Source organism: Amblyomma americanum, chromosome 6 (assembly GCF_052857255.1).
Source record: "Amblyomma americanum isolate KBUSLIRL-KWMA chromosome 6, ASM5285725v1, whole genome shotgun sequence".
Taxonomy (NCBI): Eukaryota; Metazoa; Arthropoda; class Arachnida; order Ixodida; family Ixodidae; genus Amblyomma; species Amblyomma americanum.
In genome coordinates, this window is record NC_135502.1 from 138,577,088 (window position 1) to 138,595,384 (window position 18,297).

Below are 18,297 nucleotides of genomic sequence, written 5' to 3' on the forward strand. Positions count from 1 at the left end.
TCTATTTTCCCGCATTCAATGTACATGTACTATGTGATCTCAGTGCACGTTAAAGAACTGCAGATGTCCATATTTATTCAGATTGCTCCACTACAGCGTCCCTCATATGCCGAGTTGCTATGGACTGTTAAACTTCATAAAACCAAATGACAGCAAACGATCTAATGATGTTCTTAATTGGACAAAGATTGAACGTAACTTGTGCCAATAGAAGCCGAAGTGTTTCTGGATGCAGATCTGTTATTTCTGGAGCCCCATTACGGTTTGAGCATTTTATCGTTCTGAGCTGTTATTTGCTTTTGTTTTTATGGGTATTAACAACCCAAAGTGATTCAGGCTATGAGAGACGCTTTTATGGAGAACTCAGATAACTTTAATTAACTGTGGTTCTTCACCGTGCACTGACATCGCACAGTACATGTGTTATGAGTATTTAGTTTTCATAGTGCTGCAAAAGCACACTTGTATGTGATATGTGTTTAGTTGTGCTGCAGCCATTTCTTAAAGCAGTATGTGCTGCTCAAGTGAATCGGCTGTCGCTGTGTTCATGATGTGATTGGTGTGGCTGAATTCCTTATTTCAGCTTGCACTTTTCCGGAAATATACGTGATTCAAAGTTTTAGCAGCTGTGTTTGAAGAACGATCATATTGTCTGCACGAGTTCAGAATACATATATATATGACTTTCTAAGAAGCAGCAAGCAATCAGATGTCTGTTTTAATAATGTTTGCGTTTCTTGAACTTATTTCTTTTGTTTGCATTTTGAAAGTTAGGTTTTCCTGTGTGGATAACAAAAATATATTTATCAACTTTTTAGATGTTTGTCACTGATCTTAGTTGGTTTTTCGTTGCGCGAAAAGAAAAAAAAATGTTTCTATTCGCTGTCGCTTTATCATCCGTTATGGCAAACGCACTACAGATTCAGCAAGGGCATTCGTGTAGCCCAGGGCCAGATATGTTAGAAAGTTATTACAGGGGATAACATATATTTCCTTTATTAATTTGAGAAATTAGACAAAAATCATGATACTTACAGTGAGAAAAGTGCTGCTGCACCAGCGCGTTTCGCACTGTGCTCCCATTATCAGCCATGCAGCTGGGAGGAGCTGGCACCTGTGGCGGTACCACACATTCCTCATCGCTACTGCATGCGTACTCTCTGGCAATATTGTGCAGCACACAACAGGCAAAGATGATTGTTGAGCACCGGTGAGGTGCCATTTGGAGCTCCCTATGCAGACAGTGGAAACGCCGCTTCAGCTGCCCGCTCGTCCTGTAAAAGCAAAGTATCACCCGTAACTGCTGCAGTCACCCTCAAACATGACCGTAGCATGCAAATATTGATACATGCGTCTACCTCAAAATATGTGTCTTGAAAGCTGCCATCTGTAAACTGCATACCTTGCATTAACAGTCTGAAAGTTAATCACATTTGTACTGAGTAATGTAAATTTTCACTTCGCTGAATATTCCAACGAAATGCGGAAAGCACAGTGCGCTTATGATCACCCGCCATGGTGAAAGTATTGCTAGTCGGAATAAATTAAATATCATACCATGCCCAAAATAAGAGAGTTGCAGACATCCACAGTCCGTGGGCTAAGGGGAGGTTCACGTAGCTTCTTCTAATGCCCTATTGTCTGAACAGCATATTCAGAATGTAAAAAAACTGACCAATAGTGCACACCTATGCCATATTTTTCCACAGTGGCATGGCCGAGTACTTGCGCACTGCTATCAGAGTGCAGTAGAGTACATAGAGCTGTGTGCGTTTGTTCGTTTCATGCGTTCCTCACATCTTGACAAGGCGTATACGCAATAGGGCGTAACTAGCTACAGGTACCTGTGTTTGCTTTCCACGGAAGCATCAAGACTCACCTCTCCACAATCACCCTCGTTGTGCCGTGCACAGATATGTAGCGCATTTTCCGGGAGTGTCCGCAGTCTGGAACGATGTCATGAACCACGGCCTGCATGGGTAGCCGCTGTCCCCCAGCAGCAAGCCTGTGTATACACCACTGCCGAAGAGTTGGGCCACATTGCTGTTCGCCAGCATCCGCGCGTCTTGAGTGCCGCCCGGCCACCGTGCGACAACATCGAAAATGCGGCAGTGGCTATCATCCACCAGCTGCACGTTTACCGAGTGATAAAAGTGGCGGTTGGCATACGCTTCTTCATGCTCTTCGGGAGCCTGTATCTACACATGGGTGCCGTCGAGCGCACCGACGACGCAAGGAAAGCCGGCGACAGCGTAGAAGCCGCCTTTGGCATCTTGCAATTGGCTAGACGACGGCCAGGTGGAAAGAAAACGGGGGTGGTCATCTTTAGTTTCACGCCGATGTCATGCGCGTGCTTGCACAGACTCGCAGGCGCACATATTAAGGGGGTCCCATTTATAATAATATTAATGTCACTTGACGATCACACAGCATCGCACAATGTCGACTCGAAAGGAAAGAATCAAGATGTACGCACTTGAACACTAAAATATTATTCACATCCAGCGACAACTATACACACTACTTGCGATCCTTTCGCGTGAAAAAAGGTACGCATTTGAGACGTCGCACGTACGTACGGTAGCCGATGTTCAAGCTGCGCAACAGGTTAAAATGCATTCGAGAAAACGCAGAGCCAAAGAAAGCAAGCGGCAGTAACAACATAGAGGGAAAGATGGAAGGCTGGAGACAGCCTTACCAGATCTAATCATTGCTGCGGCGGACGAGGGCGACAGCAACTCGGCGTACTGTGCGGCTTGCTGTAGATTCGTGGGCGCCGATCACACCTCCGGAAGTAATCCAGGAAACAGCCGGAGGCAAAAAACTTCAGTGCCAGCATTACCTGCAGCTCGGTGCACAAAGCGCCGCGCTGAACGCTGCGACGTGTCGAGGGCTCGACCCCGGAGCGAAGAAGCTTGGCTTGGCACGGCGAGATATGGTCTTCTCGCCCGAACCGTAAGCGGCGCTGCAGCTGCTCCTCGCTGAACGTGTCAAGCGGATTGGTGCTGTCACGAAATGCTCGTTCGCGGCGCAACAGCCGATTGGCGAGCAACTCGAGGCGGATCAATCGCATGACAGCCATGTTGAAGAAGACTGGCAAACGTTTTCTTTGAGACTTCCCGAAGCAGCCCAGGTTTACGCCTTATTGAAATCTTGACTTCCTCCCTTGTTGCAGGCTTGTTTCTTTCGTGCAAGCTGCTTTTCGGCTACGGAAGATAAAGGCTCCAACGAGCTGTGATTGAGTCTGATGATTAGAGTGAGACTGGAATAGCGAGTCTTGTTCAAGCAGGCCCTGGTGTATTCTTCAACTGGTTACTAACGACACATTCGTCATTCGACACATTCGTTGACAGAAGGCAGCCAGGTGTTTTTACTGAACGATCTGGTTATACTTTCCCCAGATGTTGAATTCCTTTCCGGGAGCAGATGCAGCCATAGGGAAAGGTATGTCATTGGTTACGGGGTTATTCTTGTAATAACGCTCAAAGGGCTAGATGTAGTAGTCGCTCTCTAGCACCAACGTGCCAGCCCTAGCAGTCAGAGCTGTGACCCCCCATCCGCAGTGTGGTAAGTCGCAACCACAACATTTATTGTTCCTCAGCAATACAAGCAGCAGCAACAAAACAACCGCCTCAACGAAGGAGTGTCCGGCTCTCGTACGTGGGTGAGAAGCACAAAGTGCCGGGAACATACACAAAGTGGTGGGGGGGGGGGGGGGGAAGGTTCCGCCCTCCTCGCGCGGCTCCTCGCTCACAACCCACAGCGGCCAAGTCACACGCGGTGGCCGGGCGATAAGAGGAGCGGTCTCTATGGCAGAACAGCGTCCGTGCGTCTGCACAGCACCCGCCAGGAGACGAGCGAGCCGGGTGAGCCTCGGGAGAAACGCGCGTTCTCCCGGGCTGTGGAGACGAGGATGTCTCTCGTTCTAGAAGAAGAAAGAGGGAAAGGCTCCGCAGCGGCACCGCTGCAGGGCACGAAACCAATCGGGAGTGGCGTGAGTGCCCCCTCGCAAACCTGCTTAACGGCGTGCGCATAACATTGCGTAATAATTACGCGTGTCCTTTACTATGGGAATGGAGATTCGCGTGTATGCCCGCATTCCCACCTCCTTAGAACTGCCCTAGGGCCTCGAAGCGACCGCGTTCACCGCGCGGTGTACCCAGTGGGGCCGGCGAAGCGCCGTTTAACATTAAAACTAATTAAGAAAACTTCCAGATCAGAGCCTCCGTTGCCGTCGTCGAAGGCCGTGGAAGCCAGGACAGCAAGGCAGTGCAGACGATCCCCATGGACGATTGCGGAGCCAAGTACAGAAGTAGGCCGACGAAGGCACGTCCCGATTCCGATGGTCCATCTGCTAGGGCAGCTGTCCCGGGAAGCGCGGGCAGCATGCAGGATCGGCGCAATCACGCACCCTGTTGTCCCGTTGCATAGCATACAGTAGGCCTTCACTCAGCTGGTGTATAGTGCCTAGAATATACTGGCAAGGGTGCCGAGCGCCAGCCCTGCGCAATGGGAGCAGGTGGCACCGTTTGCAATGAAAGCCCACCGATGGCGGCAGAGGGCGCTGCTTGTCGGGAGGGTGCTGCCGCAGCAGACGACGCGGTTTTCTCGCTTCGGAAGGCAGCGACCTGGTCTTGTGCGTGCGCGATTAACCTGCTTGTGCACGAAATTTTGTTGACTGAGGTGCAGTGTATGTTGTCCTATGTGGCTCCTTGCACATGAAAGTCGACGCTCCGCTCCTCCGAGCAGTTCTCTGGTGATTTCGTCGGTTTTGTGCGCGCGTTCTGTGCGTGCGTGTATCCGTTCTGCGTGCTTTCACCGTGTAGTCAAATCATGCACTGAGCTCTAGATTATTTTTTTCCCGTGTCCACCACTAAACGAGCTACATGTGACTGCACAAAAAAGATGTCAAAGCCAAAGCGACAGTGCAAAGAGAAGACTTGCTTTGTGCCAATGTGTAAAAGCGGTTACCGCTCGAACAAGAACCGTGTTTTCATGTTTACTGCACCATCTGATGCAACGCGGCTTGCAGAATGGGAAAGAAACATCAAAAGAGAGGACAGAAGGCTGACTACAGCTGCTGTGGTTTGCGAGAAACATTTTGAGAGCAGTTGTATCGAGCGCACATTCAGTGTCAGCGTAAATGGTGTTACCAGCGAGCTTCCCCGCGATAAACCGCGCCTGAAACCCGACGCCGTGCCTTCGATATTCACGCATTACCCAGAACAAATTCTGCCTAAAGTGTCAGCTAAAAGAAAAACTAGAAATCTGTGCCAGCAAGAGCCTCCAGCAAATCGTCACAGGCGTGCTGCGTCGGAAGCCTCCGAGTTGTGCTCAGGCATTGATAATGCTGAATCGGTGAGCATGGAAGCATCTGACACCTACAGCGGAGCTGCAGTAACTTAAAAGTGCACCACCGCACGCTGTGTTTCTGCAGAAGGAAGCGCTGGCGAAGCGCAAAATGCTGGGGACGAACGACCACTCACAATCAACGATCGTCTCCATCCAATCTCCAACGTCGCTATTCCAGTGACATGGATGAAAGTGCCATCCGTGACAGTCGATTCATTAGCGTACGCCTATTGCGAGGCTGAAAAAAATAACTTCGTTAACCTCTTCATTGAAAAGATGGTAGCATTTGCAAAGCCATTACTTGATGGACAATCAGTGGTAGCCACGGTTTACCTCAGGGGAAGGGAAAAGTCAAAACGCATCGTCCCAACTTGCGAAGAGGCCGAAACTTTGATCAAGGAAGTTGCCTTGACAAATCTTTGTGATGGATGCGGCATAAAGCCGGCCTCAGGAAAGCACACCTCCTACAAAGGCATGATTTTTTCTGAGAAGTGTTCATTATCTGTGAGGTCTGAAGGTGAATCCTGCGCTTTCTGCAAGTACCAAAGGATTCTGGCTCAAAACCAAGCGTGCAGAAAAAAGCAAAGCACAAGTGAAATTGCCAGAAAAGCTGAAGAAAAGAAACAGTGCAGGAACATTTCTCGAAGCCTGTCAAGAACCAAGAAAAGATTGGCAAATGAAAGGATACAGGTGGCTCACATGAAAGAGCGAAATGAGGCTCTTAGTGAAGAGACATTTAACAGCAAAATTAAATCTCTTCCCTCAAAGCAGCAGCTGGTTGTAAAGAGTTGTTTCCTTGCTGCAAGGCGAAAATCACACAAGGGAATGCGATACGATGATGAGTGGATTTTAGAATGTATGCTGATGAGGATGCAAAGCCCGAAGTTGTATGAACATTTCCGCAGACAGTCTATTACGGTTCTGCCAGGGCGAACTTGCCTGAAAAAGTACCTACAGCGCTTCAAGGGTGGCTTTGGCCTCAGTACAAAGGTCGTCGATGCCCTAAATGAAAAAACAAAGACCATGGATGCTTACAGTCTTCACGGTGGCCTCGTCATTGACGAAATAAAGCTTTCGGAGCACCTAATAGTGAAATCAGCTGGTGAGTATAGCTGCAATGAATTCTTGGACCGTTCTGTGTATACGGTAAAAGCTCTTTGATTCAAACCCCGCAATGCGAAAATCCGCATAACTCGAACTGCCGGCGCGGTGCCGGCCAACGCTATGCAAGTCTATGGCGTTGCACGCTCGCTGTTTCGGAAGCTACGGGTCTCGCACCGGTTAATTCGAACGGGCTCCCAAAGGAGGTTGTGTACATACAGGTATCGGTTCGGCAAGCGGTCGTCCAAATAGCCACCCTCAAAGCTGAATTCTGTGCTGCAGAATCACTCGCGCATCTCTGACGTGCGCTGAACGACAGGCGTGATGGCGGACGGACGGCCTCATCTACAAGAGCGGACACACTGATAGTTTCGATTTTGTTTTTCGGAAACGTACGCCCAACCGCACTAGCCAGCCAGCCAAACCCAGCTACGCGCCGTTTATAGCGTTGGTTGGCTGTTTCGCTAATCTTCCCTATCCACATTTTTTTCTTGCCGCTTCGGAGCTGCTGAGCAATGCCGTATTCATCGCCCGTGAATCTTTCGCGCTTGCGGCGTGCGATGCACTAGCGGCAGAGCTCCACCGCTAAAAATAGTGATTGTTGCGCCGCTCTCATCTAAAATAACAAGCAACTACCGCCAAGTCTTTCACCAAATAAATTTACGGCGATGCAAGCGGTTCTTGTCAGTTTTTTTTTCGAGGTCATTCGATAGTTCGAACTTAATTTCAGACTATGCGAACTTTTTTCTGGTCCAATGAAGCACGAATCAGCGAGCTTTTACAGTATCAGAAAAATACGATGTTCTTCTAAGCACTACAATATTGCTCGAGCCGAGCAGTGCTCTGGTAATATTCGATCGTCAAGTCTTTTAGCACGTGTTTCTTTTTATGCTGGTTTAGCACCTTTGCCATATTCTGATCTGTGTTGAGAGATGTCTGCGCATAAAACAAGGTGTTTTTCCTATGCATTTTGTTTTACAATTCAGGTGATATTGAAGGCATTGTTGACCTTGGGGGTCATACACCTGCTGAACAGAAGAATGTGCTGGCAGACCATGGGATGATTGTGCTGTTGCAGCCATTTACTGGTAAACTTTTTTTTCTCTTGGTTACAGTTCGCAACTTTATACGTAAAACGCACGTACATTTTTTTTTCAAATCAAATCAAATCAAAATCAAAAAATTTATTTTCAACATTGATACAATGTTGATGGCTTCCGTGACAAAAAGCTGTGAGGACAGCTTGACTAGGTCAGGGAACCATTTTGGCAGCAGCGACTTCATATGCACTTCAATAATTCAAATACAAATGAAATGTGCAACAGACTACATACATTGTCCTACTTACTGAGTACAATAGTTAAAATGCAAGTGAATATTGTAATGAAATACACGGACTTCATTCATCAACTTAACTACGCCACAAAAGAACAATGTGCACTACAATCAAACTACGCAACAAACGAATAAAAATTAGTACCATAAAGAGTTTGACATGTGAGATCCCGATGAGAAGGCAAACACACACACACACACTCACTCTGTATGCCCAATTTCACAATTACCACTCAAAATCATAAAACAGTCTTAGAAAATTGCCCACAAACAAACATGCTGCGCAATGCGGTGCGCGTTAGGGCAATGGAACCAGAAAATTGCGTTTTAATCTTGTTTAATAGAAATGGTACCTTGTACGTTAATGTTTGCAGAAGATAATTAGTGCGTGGCCGCGGTACAAACCATTCCTCAGACGACCTGGTTCGATATGTGCGAGTTTGCAAAGTAAGAGTACACAGCTCCTTCAGGAACTGCTGGTAAGATACACTAGAAAAGTACAGCAGGTATAGTAGACGGTAATCGTAAATCTGTTGTATACTGACCAACTTGAACTGAGTAAAGAGGTCATGAGTGTTGTGAAAGTATGAAACATTAGCGATGCAACGAACAGCTTTCTTTTCGAGCCTATGTAGTATAGTTATGTTTTTTTTAGTAGTCGTGGCCCAAATTAACGTGCAGTAGTTAATGTGGGACCGAAAGACGGAGTGAAAAACTTGAAGTTTAATGTTAGTTGGAAAAATATCTCGAGATCGACGTATTAAGCCAACAGCGGAAGAGAGTTTTTTCACCAGTTGCTGTATATGCGCATCCCAAGTCATACGGTGCGATAGTACCACTCCTAAAACCTTGTGCTCTTTGACTATATCGATTGTAGAGCTGCCCAAGCGGAGCTCGCCAATCAAACTTACTGGTTTGTTTTTTGAAGCAAACAGAATGGCTTTTGATTTTTTAGGATTTATTCTTAAACAGTTTTTGCTCGACCAATCAAGCAATTTGCAGAGAGTTTCATTAGCGGTATGCAGTAGGTGAGAACTATTATCTGATGTGAAAAACAAGCTGGTATCATCAGCGTACAAAACAAACTTGACATGCTTATCAATACGAACCACATCGTTAACATAGATATTGAACAAAAACGGTCCCAAAACGCTGCCTTGAGGGACGCCGTATGGTATTTCTTTAAAGGACGACAGACTGCCATCGATAACTACAGATTGCATGCGTGTTGCAAGGTACGACTTTAATAGTGAGTGGGGTACGCCCCGAATGCCATAGTGATACAGTTTATTAAGGAGAACAGTATGGTTGAGGCAGTCGAAAGCTTTGCTATAATCTACAAACACCCCAAGCGTCAGTTTATTCGCATCCATGTTTTTGAGTATCAATTCCTTTTGAATCAAAAGGGCGGACTCGGTAGAGCACCCTTTTCTGAACCCATGCTGACATTCAGAAAGAAGTTTATGCTTGGTAAAAAAGGGGTCGAGACGAGACAGAATAACTTTTTCAAGACCTTTTGAAAACACTGGGAGAACTGACACTGGTCGGTAGTTGGTAGCATCATTTTTGTCGCCGCCTTTATATATAACTGAAACTTTTGCGCGTTTCATGTTTAGTGGAAAAAAACCAGTCACCAAAGCAAGGTTATAAATGTGTACGAGGGCTAGACAGATGACGTCGAGGACGTATTTGACCGGTCGGACCTGGATATTATCTATGTCAAGGCTTTTACTGTTCTTTAGTGACGTAAATATGTTGTAAACCTCAGCTGTATTAGTTGGCACCATAAAAACAGTGTTCAAGAGGTTGTCGTCAAGGACGCAGGACGTTACAGAAGGAGCAGCATTGTTAGTCATGGCAGTTATGTAGTGGGTGTTGAAATGCTCTGCTAGAGCACCCTCAGTAAGCAGTTGACCTTGGACAGTCATCTGAAACTGATTAGGCGCAGCTGTACGCAGGCCGAGTGCGTCGTTCACAATCTTCCAGATCCGATCAGGACGAGATGTCGAGGCATCCTGAATCAGCTGCTGAAAGTACTGCACTTTGGCTTTCCTTAGTTCTGATGTGATTCGATTGCGTAGTTTCTTGAACTCTGCTAATATGGAAGGCTTACGCGTTTTTAAGAACAGGGCGAAAAGCTTATTTTTGTCTTCAATCATTTTTACCTGCTCGATGCCGATCCAAGGTTTTCTTATCGATCGACGCTGCCTAACAGATTTAAGTTTGAAGCATGCCTTGTAATGGGCAGAAAAGATAGTCATAAAAGTGTCGTATGCTTTATCTGCAGTACTTTCTGCAAAAACCTCAGACCAGTCAGTGCTAATAATTTTATTCCTAAAATCATCGATACTGGTGTCATTTATAGATTGAAAAATGAACTTTGAACGAGAAGGTTTGCGACGCACAGCGACGTCTGAATAAGCCATAAAAACAGGACAATGATCACTGAGGCTGCAATTGACGGTTCCGGCTGCGGTTACTGGTGTGTTGCTGTTCGTAATCAATAGGTCCAAAACCGATGAAGTTGTTGATGTGACACGCGTTGGTGTTTTAATGACGTTTTGAAACCCACAGGCTGCAAGTTTGTTGTTCAGTTCAGTAGAAGAGGTATTACCTGCAGTAACATTAATATTAAAATCTCCACCAAGAACTAGCCGCAATCGTTCGAAGGATGCATATTCGAGTAGGTTATCCACAAAGTCCATGAATCTTTTAACATCGCCTGAAGGAGGTCGGTATACGACAGCGAAAAGAGTGCTCTCTTGTTGCAAACAAAGTGCTTCATAATGTTTGGTGATATCGGTAAACTGGGACACCTTCTCACTTGATAAACTGTCAGAAATGTACATGCCAACGCCGCCACCACGCATGTCGGTTCGATTGATAAAAAAATTATTATAACCGGGTAACAAAGGCGCACAGTTGCTCGTTGTGCACCAAGTTTCAGTTAGCATGATAACATTAAATCGGAAAGAAAACTGATCAATGAAAAGAGCAAATTCATCGTGTTTTTTGCCAGAGAACGGATGTTAAGGTGAATAAAGGATACTGTGCATTTTGCAGATGAGCACAGTTTAGCTGTTCTAGGTTCAACAAACTGCTGGTATAAGACATCAGAAAGACTGAACATTTTATGGTAGCTGCAATTCGCACCGCTTCATTAACAAAACCATTCAGGAGATCTTAGTAAGGTCGTCCACAGACTCAATGTGAACAACATCGCTACCCTCAGTTTTCCGTGCCAATATTTTGCCATTGCGTGTCCACACGAACCGCCATTCACATGCTTTCTTACGTGCAATGGCCGATGACAGCAGCTTTTTTAGGCTTGGACACAAGTGTTCGTTGACGAACACTGGATGGCTGCTTGCAGAGCTATCTGTACCGTCAGCACTGCTGTCAAACAATCCTAGACTTTCATTAGTGATGCGCTTCTTCCTTGATTTTTCTAGAACTTGGTCACGTTTCCGGCGACTTCTGAACTGCACAACAATATTGCTCGCAGCGAACTTTTTTGTTTCTTGATTTTCGCTCAGCTCAACAATGTCGCTCTGTCGAGCATTCCGCGCTGACACACGATGGCAGGCCTCAATATCTAAAGGCGAGACAGGTTCGCCGACAGCAGTACCAATTTTACCAACAAGCTCGACAACATCCTCCGCCTCTGTTTGAATTACACCTTTGATCTCAAGGTTGCATTTCCGAGAGTACTGGTCGTTGTGAACAAACATTTTTTCAAGATCTTTTATGCGTTTCTCATTTTCCTCACACTTCTTCCGAAGGCGCTCATTTTCCTTCTTAAGCTGTTTATTTTCGGCAAGGACCTTCCCAAGTCTTTTCTGAATTGCTCAAGATCCTTATTAATATACTCCATACTTTTGACCATTTCTCTCATCTCAGCCCTCTCCTCCCGACTGTCACTCCGGGCGCCCTTTTCAGATGAATTAGGGCCCTTTCCCATTCTAGACAGGTCCTCCTGATAGAAGAGCTACCACAACAAGAATCTACAAACAATTTCAAAGAAGTCAATGTAACGGCAATGCAACAACACTTCAGCAGCAGCAACGACGCCCTTACTAAAAAAAAAAGAAGAAAACAGACATACTGCAACTAACCTGCGTAGTCGACAAGGCAACTGTCAAAGTGGTGCCTTCAGGCGTCGTCGATGGTGCCAAATGGCGCGTCCAGGGATAGCACAGAGTTTATATAGGCGAGCGGTGACGTCACAGTCCCTCGTGGTACCCAGCAGACGAGGTAGATATCAGGGTTATCGGTGATGACCGTGCAGCGTTGGCCCGTCGGTCCAGATGTGTGCAACACGTGGAGGGGCGTGGAAATACAGAAGTGCTGCGCCAAGAACCTGCGTAGTCGACAAGGCAACTGTCAAAGTGGTGCCTTCAGGCGTCGTCGGTGCTGCCAAATGGCAGCACCGTGAGAGATTACCTTTCCGCAGAAAAATGGACGCAAATCCTCGGCGTTTTTGCCTCAAAGGGCAATTTGAAGGCCCCAACACTGGCGAAAATCATTTTGGAAACCACAGTCCTTGCGGAAAAGGCTGGTCTGTTCGTGGATTGCATAGCATGCGACGGCGCCAGCTAGAATAGGAGCATGTGGCGGCTGTTTGGAATACAGGGTAAGGCTGTAATTTCACGCAAAATGCAAGATTGTTTAGAGTGTATGGTGCTAGTGCAGATTTCATGTTTCTAATGTTTAAATATTGTGATGAAGAAACTGATCGCAAGTTGTTTCTTTTTCCAAAGGTTCTCCAAGCCACGTTCGGAGCAGCACCAAACACCTAGTGGATCCTAAAAGGCAGCTCTATTTTTTGTCAGATTTTCCACACCTTTTGAAGAATGTGATAAATGGATTTGTTGGAAAAGGATACCTGACACCAGCTGGGCATGTTCACATTGGTATTGTACTAGCAGCCTTCGAAGCGGATCGAGTAAATGTTACACTGAAAGTTATGCCAAGCCTGACAATTGCACACCTTAAGCCAAACTGCTTTGAAAAAATGAAAGTGGACATCGTATTTCAGCTCTTCAGCGACCAGGTCATCAAAGGACTTTTCATTTATATTGAACACATTGAAGCCTCACATAGGACCGTGCAGCCGACAGTAGATTTCGTGAAAGAAATGAATCGCCTGATTTGTGTTACGACATCGCGAACAAGCGAGAAGGCACTCAAGCCTGACAGTCCAAATGTGCAATTTCTGAAAGGCTTCCTATAGTATCTGCAGGAATGGGAGCAAACTGCAAAACCAGCTGGTGGTGGTTTTCTTACAGAAAGCACGTCTGCTGGGCTAAGGGTTACCATAAAGAGTACACTTGGCTTGTTGTCCTACCTGACGTCGACTATGGGTTTCAAGTATCTTTTAACACCCAGATTAAGCCAGGATAAGCTTGAAAACCTTTTTGGTATAATTAGACAGTCGTCTGGCTGTAACGACCATCCGACAGTGTCACAGTTTCTGATGACTGTGAATTTACTCGCATTCTACAACCTGGCAAAGCCACCTAGAGGAGTGAACTGCACCGCAGACGTAATCAAAGCACTGCTCAGCCCAAAGGAGGTGTGTGAAATTACGAGTAAGTTCCTTTCAGACAAAATAGATGATCTTCTTGACCACAGAAACGTCAGTGAAGCTGAAGATGTAGTTCAAGCTGTCGTGTCTGGCAGTGACCATGCATCGTGCATAGAGAAGAAGAGCCACAGTGCTTTGATCTACTACACTACAGACTACGTGGCAAGAAAGATCATTGCTAAGAACTGTTGTCCACAGTGTGCAGGCTGCCTATGTGTAAGCAAAGCTGAAGCAAGTGCCGACGCCGCTTCGTACTTTACTAGCCATTTTGACAATGGGGGCCTAGTGTACCCCAGCCAGAGCTTGTCAACTGCCGTAAAGGCCATGGAAGATGCCTTTACTGTGTTTTTTAGTAAAAACAAGCTCCATGAAATGAGTTTAGTTGAATTTTCGAGTCAGCTACAGACACTGTCTTTTCCTCAACTTGGCTGCTCAGAGCATGAAAAGGCAGTTTTATCTACCATTGTAAAGTTTTATGTTCTCTTAAGGCTTCGTTTTTTTGTCAAGGGCCTCAACAAAGAGAGGGAAGCGCAAAGGCAGCGGCATAAGTTTCTAAAACTGCGTCGCTGCCAATAAATGCTTCTCATGAGCACATATGGGCCCTGCTTGCTGTACTTCTGTAACATATCCGCGATTGATATTGCACGCGAATAAAAACGAGTGTTGCACGACTGTGTTTCCTGCGTTATTCACATTGCATGTGTTTACTCGTTCGCAAATATAGTACGTACACAGCGAGAACATCTAAATATAATCCAATAAAATTAACCGAAACGTTTCGCCTACTTTATTAGAGAAAATGTTACCGAAAAAGTACTTCATATATATATATATATATATATATATATATATATATATATATATATATATATATATATATATATATATATATATATATATATATATATATATATATATATATATATATATATATAAGATATCTATGTACAGCACAAGTTTCGTGTTTCGAAACACGAAGTTGTGCTGAATTTCACAGCAGCTTTCGCGCAAGCGACAAGTGCTAAATGTGCAGCTCCTCGACTGAGACTCAAAACAAACCCTGAAACCTATAGTCAGCTGCCTCCATGACAGCTTTGGTCGATTACAGCTGAACGAAAGCAAAAATGCACTAGTCCTCTTGCCGATGTTGCGAGTGCGTTGTGGCTCGGCGGCACCCTCCCGACTTGCAGCGCTCCATGCGGCGGCCGTCGGCATTCATCGCTCGCGGTGCCACCAGGAAGGCCACGGTCGGCACACTAGCCAGTATATTCTAGGCACTATAGCTGGTGGCACCGATGGCCCTTGGCTTGCCTTGAGGTCCGGGCAGCATACAGGGTCGGGGCAGTCATGCACCCTGTTGTCCCGTTGCATAGCATACAGTAGGCCTTCACTCAGCTGGTGGCACCGATGGCTCTTGGCTCGACTTGAAGTACGGGCAGCATACAGGGTCGGGGCAATCCCGCACCCTGTAGTCCCATTGCATAGCATAGAGTAGGCCTTCACTCAGCTAGTGGCATCGATCGCTTTTGGCTCGCCTTGAAGTGCGGGCAGCTGCAGGATCGGGGCAATCACGCACCCTGTTGTCCCATTGCATAGCCTACAGTAGGCCTTCACTCAGCTGGTGGTACCGGTGGTTCTTGGCTCGACTTGAAGTGCGGCCAGCATACAGGGTCGGGGCAATCCCGCACCCTGTGGTGCCGTTGCATAGCATGCAGTAGGCCTTCACTCAGCAGGTGCCACCGATCGCTCTTGACTCGCCTTGAAGTGTGGGCAGCATGCATAGTCGGGGCAATCCCGCACACTGTGGTCCCGTTGCACATCATACAATAGGTCTTCACTCAGCTGGTGGCACCGATCGCTCTTGACTCGCCTTGAAATGCGGGCAGCATGCAGGGTCGAGGTAATCCCGCACCCTCTGGTCACGCTGCATAGCATACAGTAGGCCTTCTCTCAGCTGGAGGCACCGATCGCTCTTGACTCGCTTTGAAGTGCGGGCAGCATGCAGGGTCAGGGCAATCCCGCACCCTTTGGTCCTGTTGCAGAGCATACAGTACGTCTTCACTCAGCTGGTGACACCAATCGCTCTTAGCTCGCATTCTTTCCGTCTCGGCGTGTGGCAAAGGCTCGTCGTCCCATTTTCAATCAAAATTGCCGTTTGGGCGAGTTGGTATGACATGATTGAAAAGACCAGCGCGGAAACAGACAGGGACACGAGAAGAAAAAAAACAGCGCTCGTCCTGTCGTCAGTGTTTTTTCTTCTCGTGTCCCTGTCTGTTTCCGCGCTGGTCTTTTCGAATCATGTCCCATTTTCCTGCGACCGCCAAAGGCTTGCGAGGCGGAGCCAGCGGGGTACCAAGCTGCTCTCGTGGGCGGAAGTGCTGCCGCGGGTGACCGGGGGACTCGAAGGCGGACCCTCTGCTGCGGATTTCGCCGGCGCCGGTTTTCCCGCATTCTCGCTCGCTCATCCCCCGGCAGACCGGAAGTTGTTTTTCGGCATGGCTGCTCGGCGGTGACATATATTAGCGCGGGCAGAGGAGAAAGAAAGAAAAGGAATGCTGCCCAGATCACGGGTTCTCCGTTCTGGAATGCGGTTGCATTCCCAAACCGCCTCGATTTGGACGTTCGAAGCTTCAACGGTCGTCTGAGCGTCCGCCAGCTATCCATCGGGCTTGCTGTGACACTTGGCCTGCGGCTGTCTTTTCATTCCAGTTATTTTCCCATTTTACAATTTTGGTCAATGTAAGTTAACCTAACTCCACTCGGTGTTTGACCAAGAGGAAGCGTGTGCTTGCTCTGGAAGCAACGGTGTGAAATATGAAAAGATTGTTTCGTCCATACCAAGCAGGAGAACTTACTCTCTGCAAGTTGGCCAGAGTTAGTTCTGCCCTGGGAAAAAGTTGTAACAATGCGCTGGGCTCTGCTATCGAGCCTTGCCTGTCGGTGCGTCTGCCTGCTGGCGGGGGAGAGCATTCTTCTCAGGCCACTCGTTCTCCCTGAAAAAGTAAGGTTCGAGGTCACAGACAAGCACCGGTCTGCTGTTCGCTCTTAGCGTCCAGTCCGCCAGCCTGTAGACGTGAGAATGAAGGAAGAAAAACTTTTATTGAGCTCTAGAGAGTAGCTTAGAAATTTGGCGGAGTTAAATGGCGTCTTTCCCCTTCTTAGCAACGATCGTCTGCCCCTAGTCCAGGGCTCCATTGGATGCCGCTGCCAGCTGTGCTTGCCTGATTAGCCCAAGTTGGACGCCTTGACGGTCGCTGGAGAGCATTCCCTCCCATTGCTTCGCACTCGGGTCTGTTATTTTTGGTGCCACCTCTATTTTCTGGAAGCCCACGTTATGTGATATAGCGTGGGTGTTTCATTCGCACTCGAGTTAGTTATTTTTGGTGCCACCTCTATTTTCTGGCAGTCCCACGTTATTTGACATAGCTTGGGTGTTTCATGGCACCATGGGCATTTGTCTGTGTATTCTGTGGGTTGTATCTTGTTGAGTGTATTTAGATTCGGGTATGAGCCCGTCTGTAGCAGCCTCCAGGCGACGGCGTTTTCCATAGAGAGAAATTTATGTGGTGGGATGCACCGTTTCCTGCAGCCCTTGTAATAATAATAATTGGTTTTTGGTGGAAAGGAAATGGCGCAGTATCTGTCTCATATATCGTTGGACACCTGAACCGCGCCGTAAGGGAAGGGATAAAGGAGGGAGTGAAAGAAGAGAGGAAGAAATAGGTCCGTAGTGGAGGGCTCCGGAATAATTTCGACCACCTGGGGATCTTTAACGTGCACTGACATCACACAGCACACGGGCGCCTTAGCGTTTTTCCTCCATAAAAACGCAGCCGCCGCGGTCGGGTTCGAACCCGGGAACTCCGGATCAGTAGTCGAGCGCCCTAACCACTGAGCCACCGCGGCGGGGCGCAGCCCTTGTAGTGGTTTAAGATTGCCGAGTAATCTTTGGGGATAAGTTCGGCTCCCTCGAGGTCGCTTGTGGGGGGAGCTGGGTAAAACGTGCACCCTCGAGCTACCCTGTCGACCGCTTGGTTGCCTTAGACTCCCGCGTGTCCTGGCGTCCATACCATCGTATGTTTTATTGGTTCTTCTCCTGTGCTTTGTTTGAGTCGGTCCCCAGAGCGGAGTATGCGGAGCGCTCTGTGACCTATTCTGCCTAACATGAAGTTTCTGCATGCCGTTTGAGAGTCGGTTAGTATTGTTACGGATCGCTTAGTCTGGTAGCCCTCCACTGCCACTAGAGCGACGGCCACTTCTTCAGCCTCGACTACCGTGCAGTCCTATAGCGACGCGCTGATGATTTTCCGCATGTCCGAGTTTATCACAGCCGCTACCGCGTTGGGGTTGTTTGGTCCCATTCTTCTGGGGTATGTCGATGCGTCCACATGCACCGTTGTTGCCTGGGGAGCTAGAGATTTTTAGATGTACTCGGCTCTCGCCTTTCTGCATTCTTCGTGTAGGATGGGGTCCATGTTCTTGGGGATGGGGGTCACTCTAATTGTGCCCCGTATGCCATCCGCGAAAGTGGCGTTTCGCTGGATGTATTGTATTTGTTCGTATTTGTTCGTTGCATCCCAACTTCTGCAGAAGCTCCCTTAGCGACGGAGTCGGCTGTAGTCTCTGCAACTGGACGATGTGTTGTGCCTCTCTGAGTTCTTCAAAGTTTTCAAAGTTATGATGAAGTCCTAGTACTGAAAGCTTCTCTGTAGATATGCATTGTGGTAGATGGAGTGCTGTTTTGTATCCTTTGCGTATAATCGCATCAATCTGTTGGATTTCGCTTTTGATTGGGTTGTAGTATGGGAGACTGTAGGTGACTCGGCTGATCACCAGGCTCCTGACCAGCTTTAGCGTGTCGTCTTCTCGCATGCCCGAGCGTTTATGGGAGACGCGCGTGATCATGCGGGCAACTTGTAGGG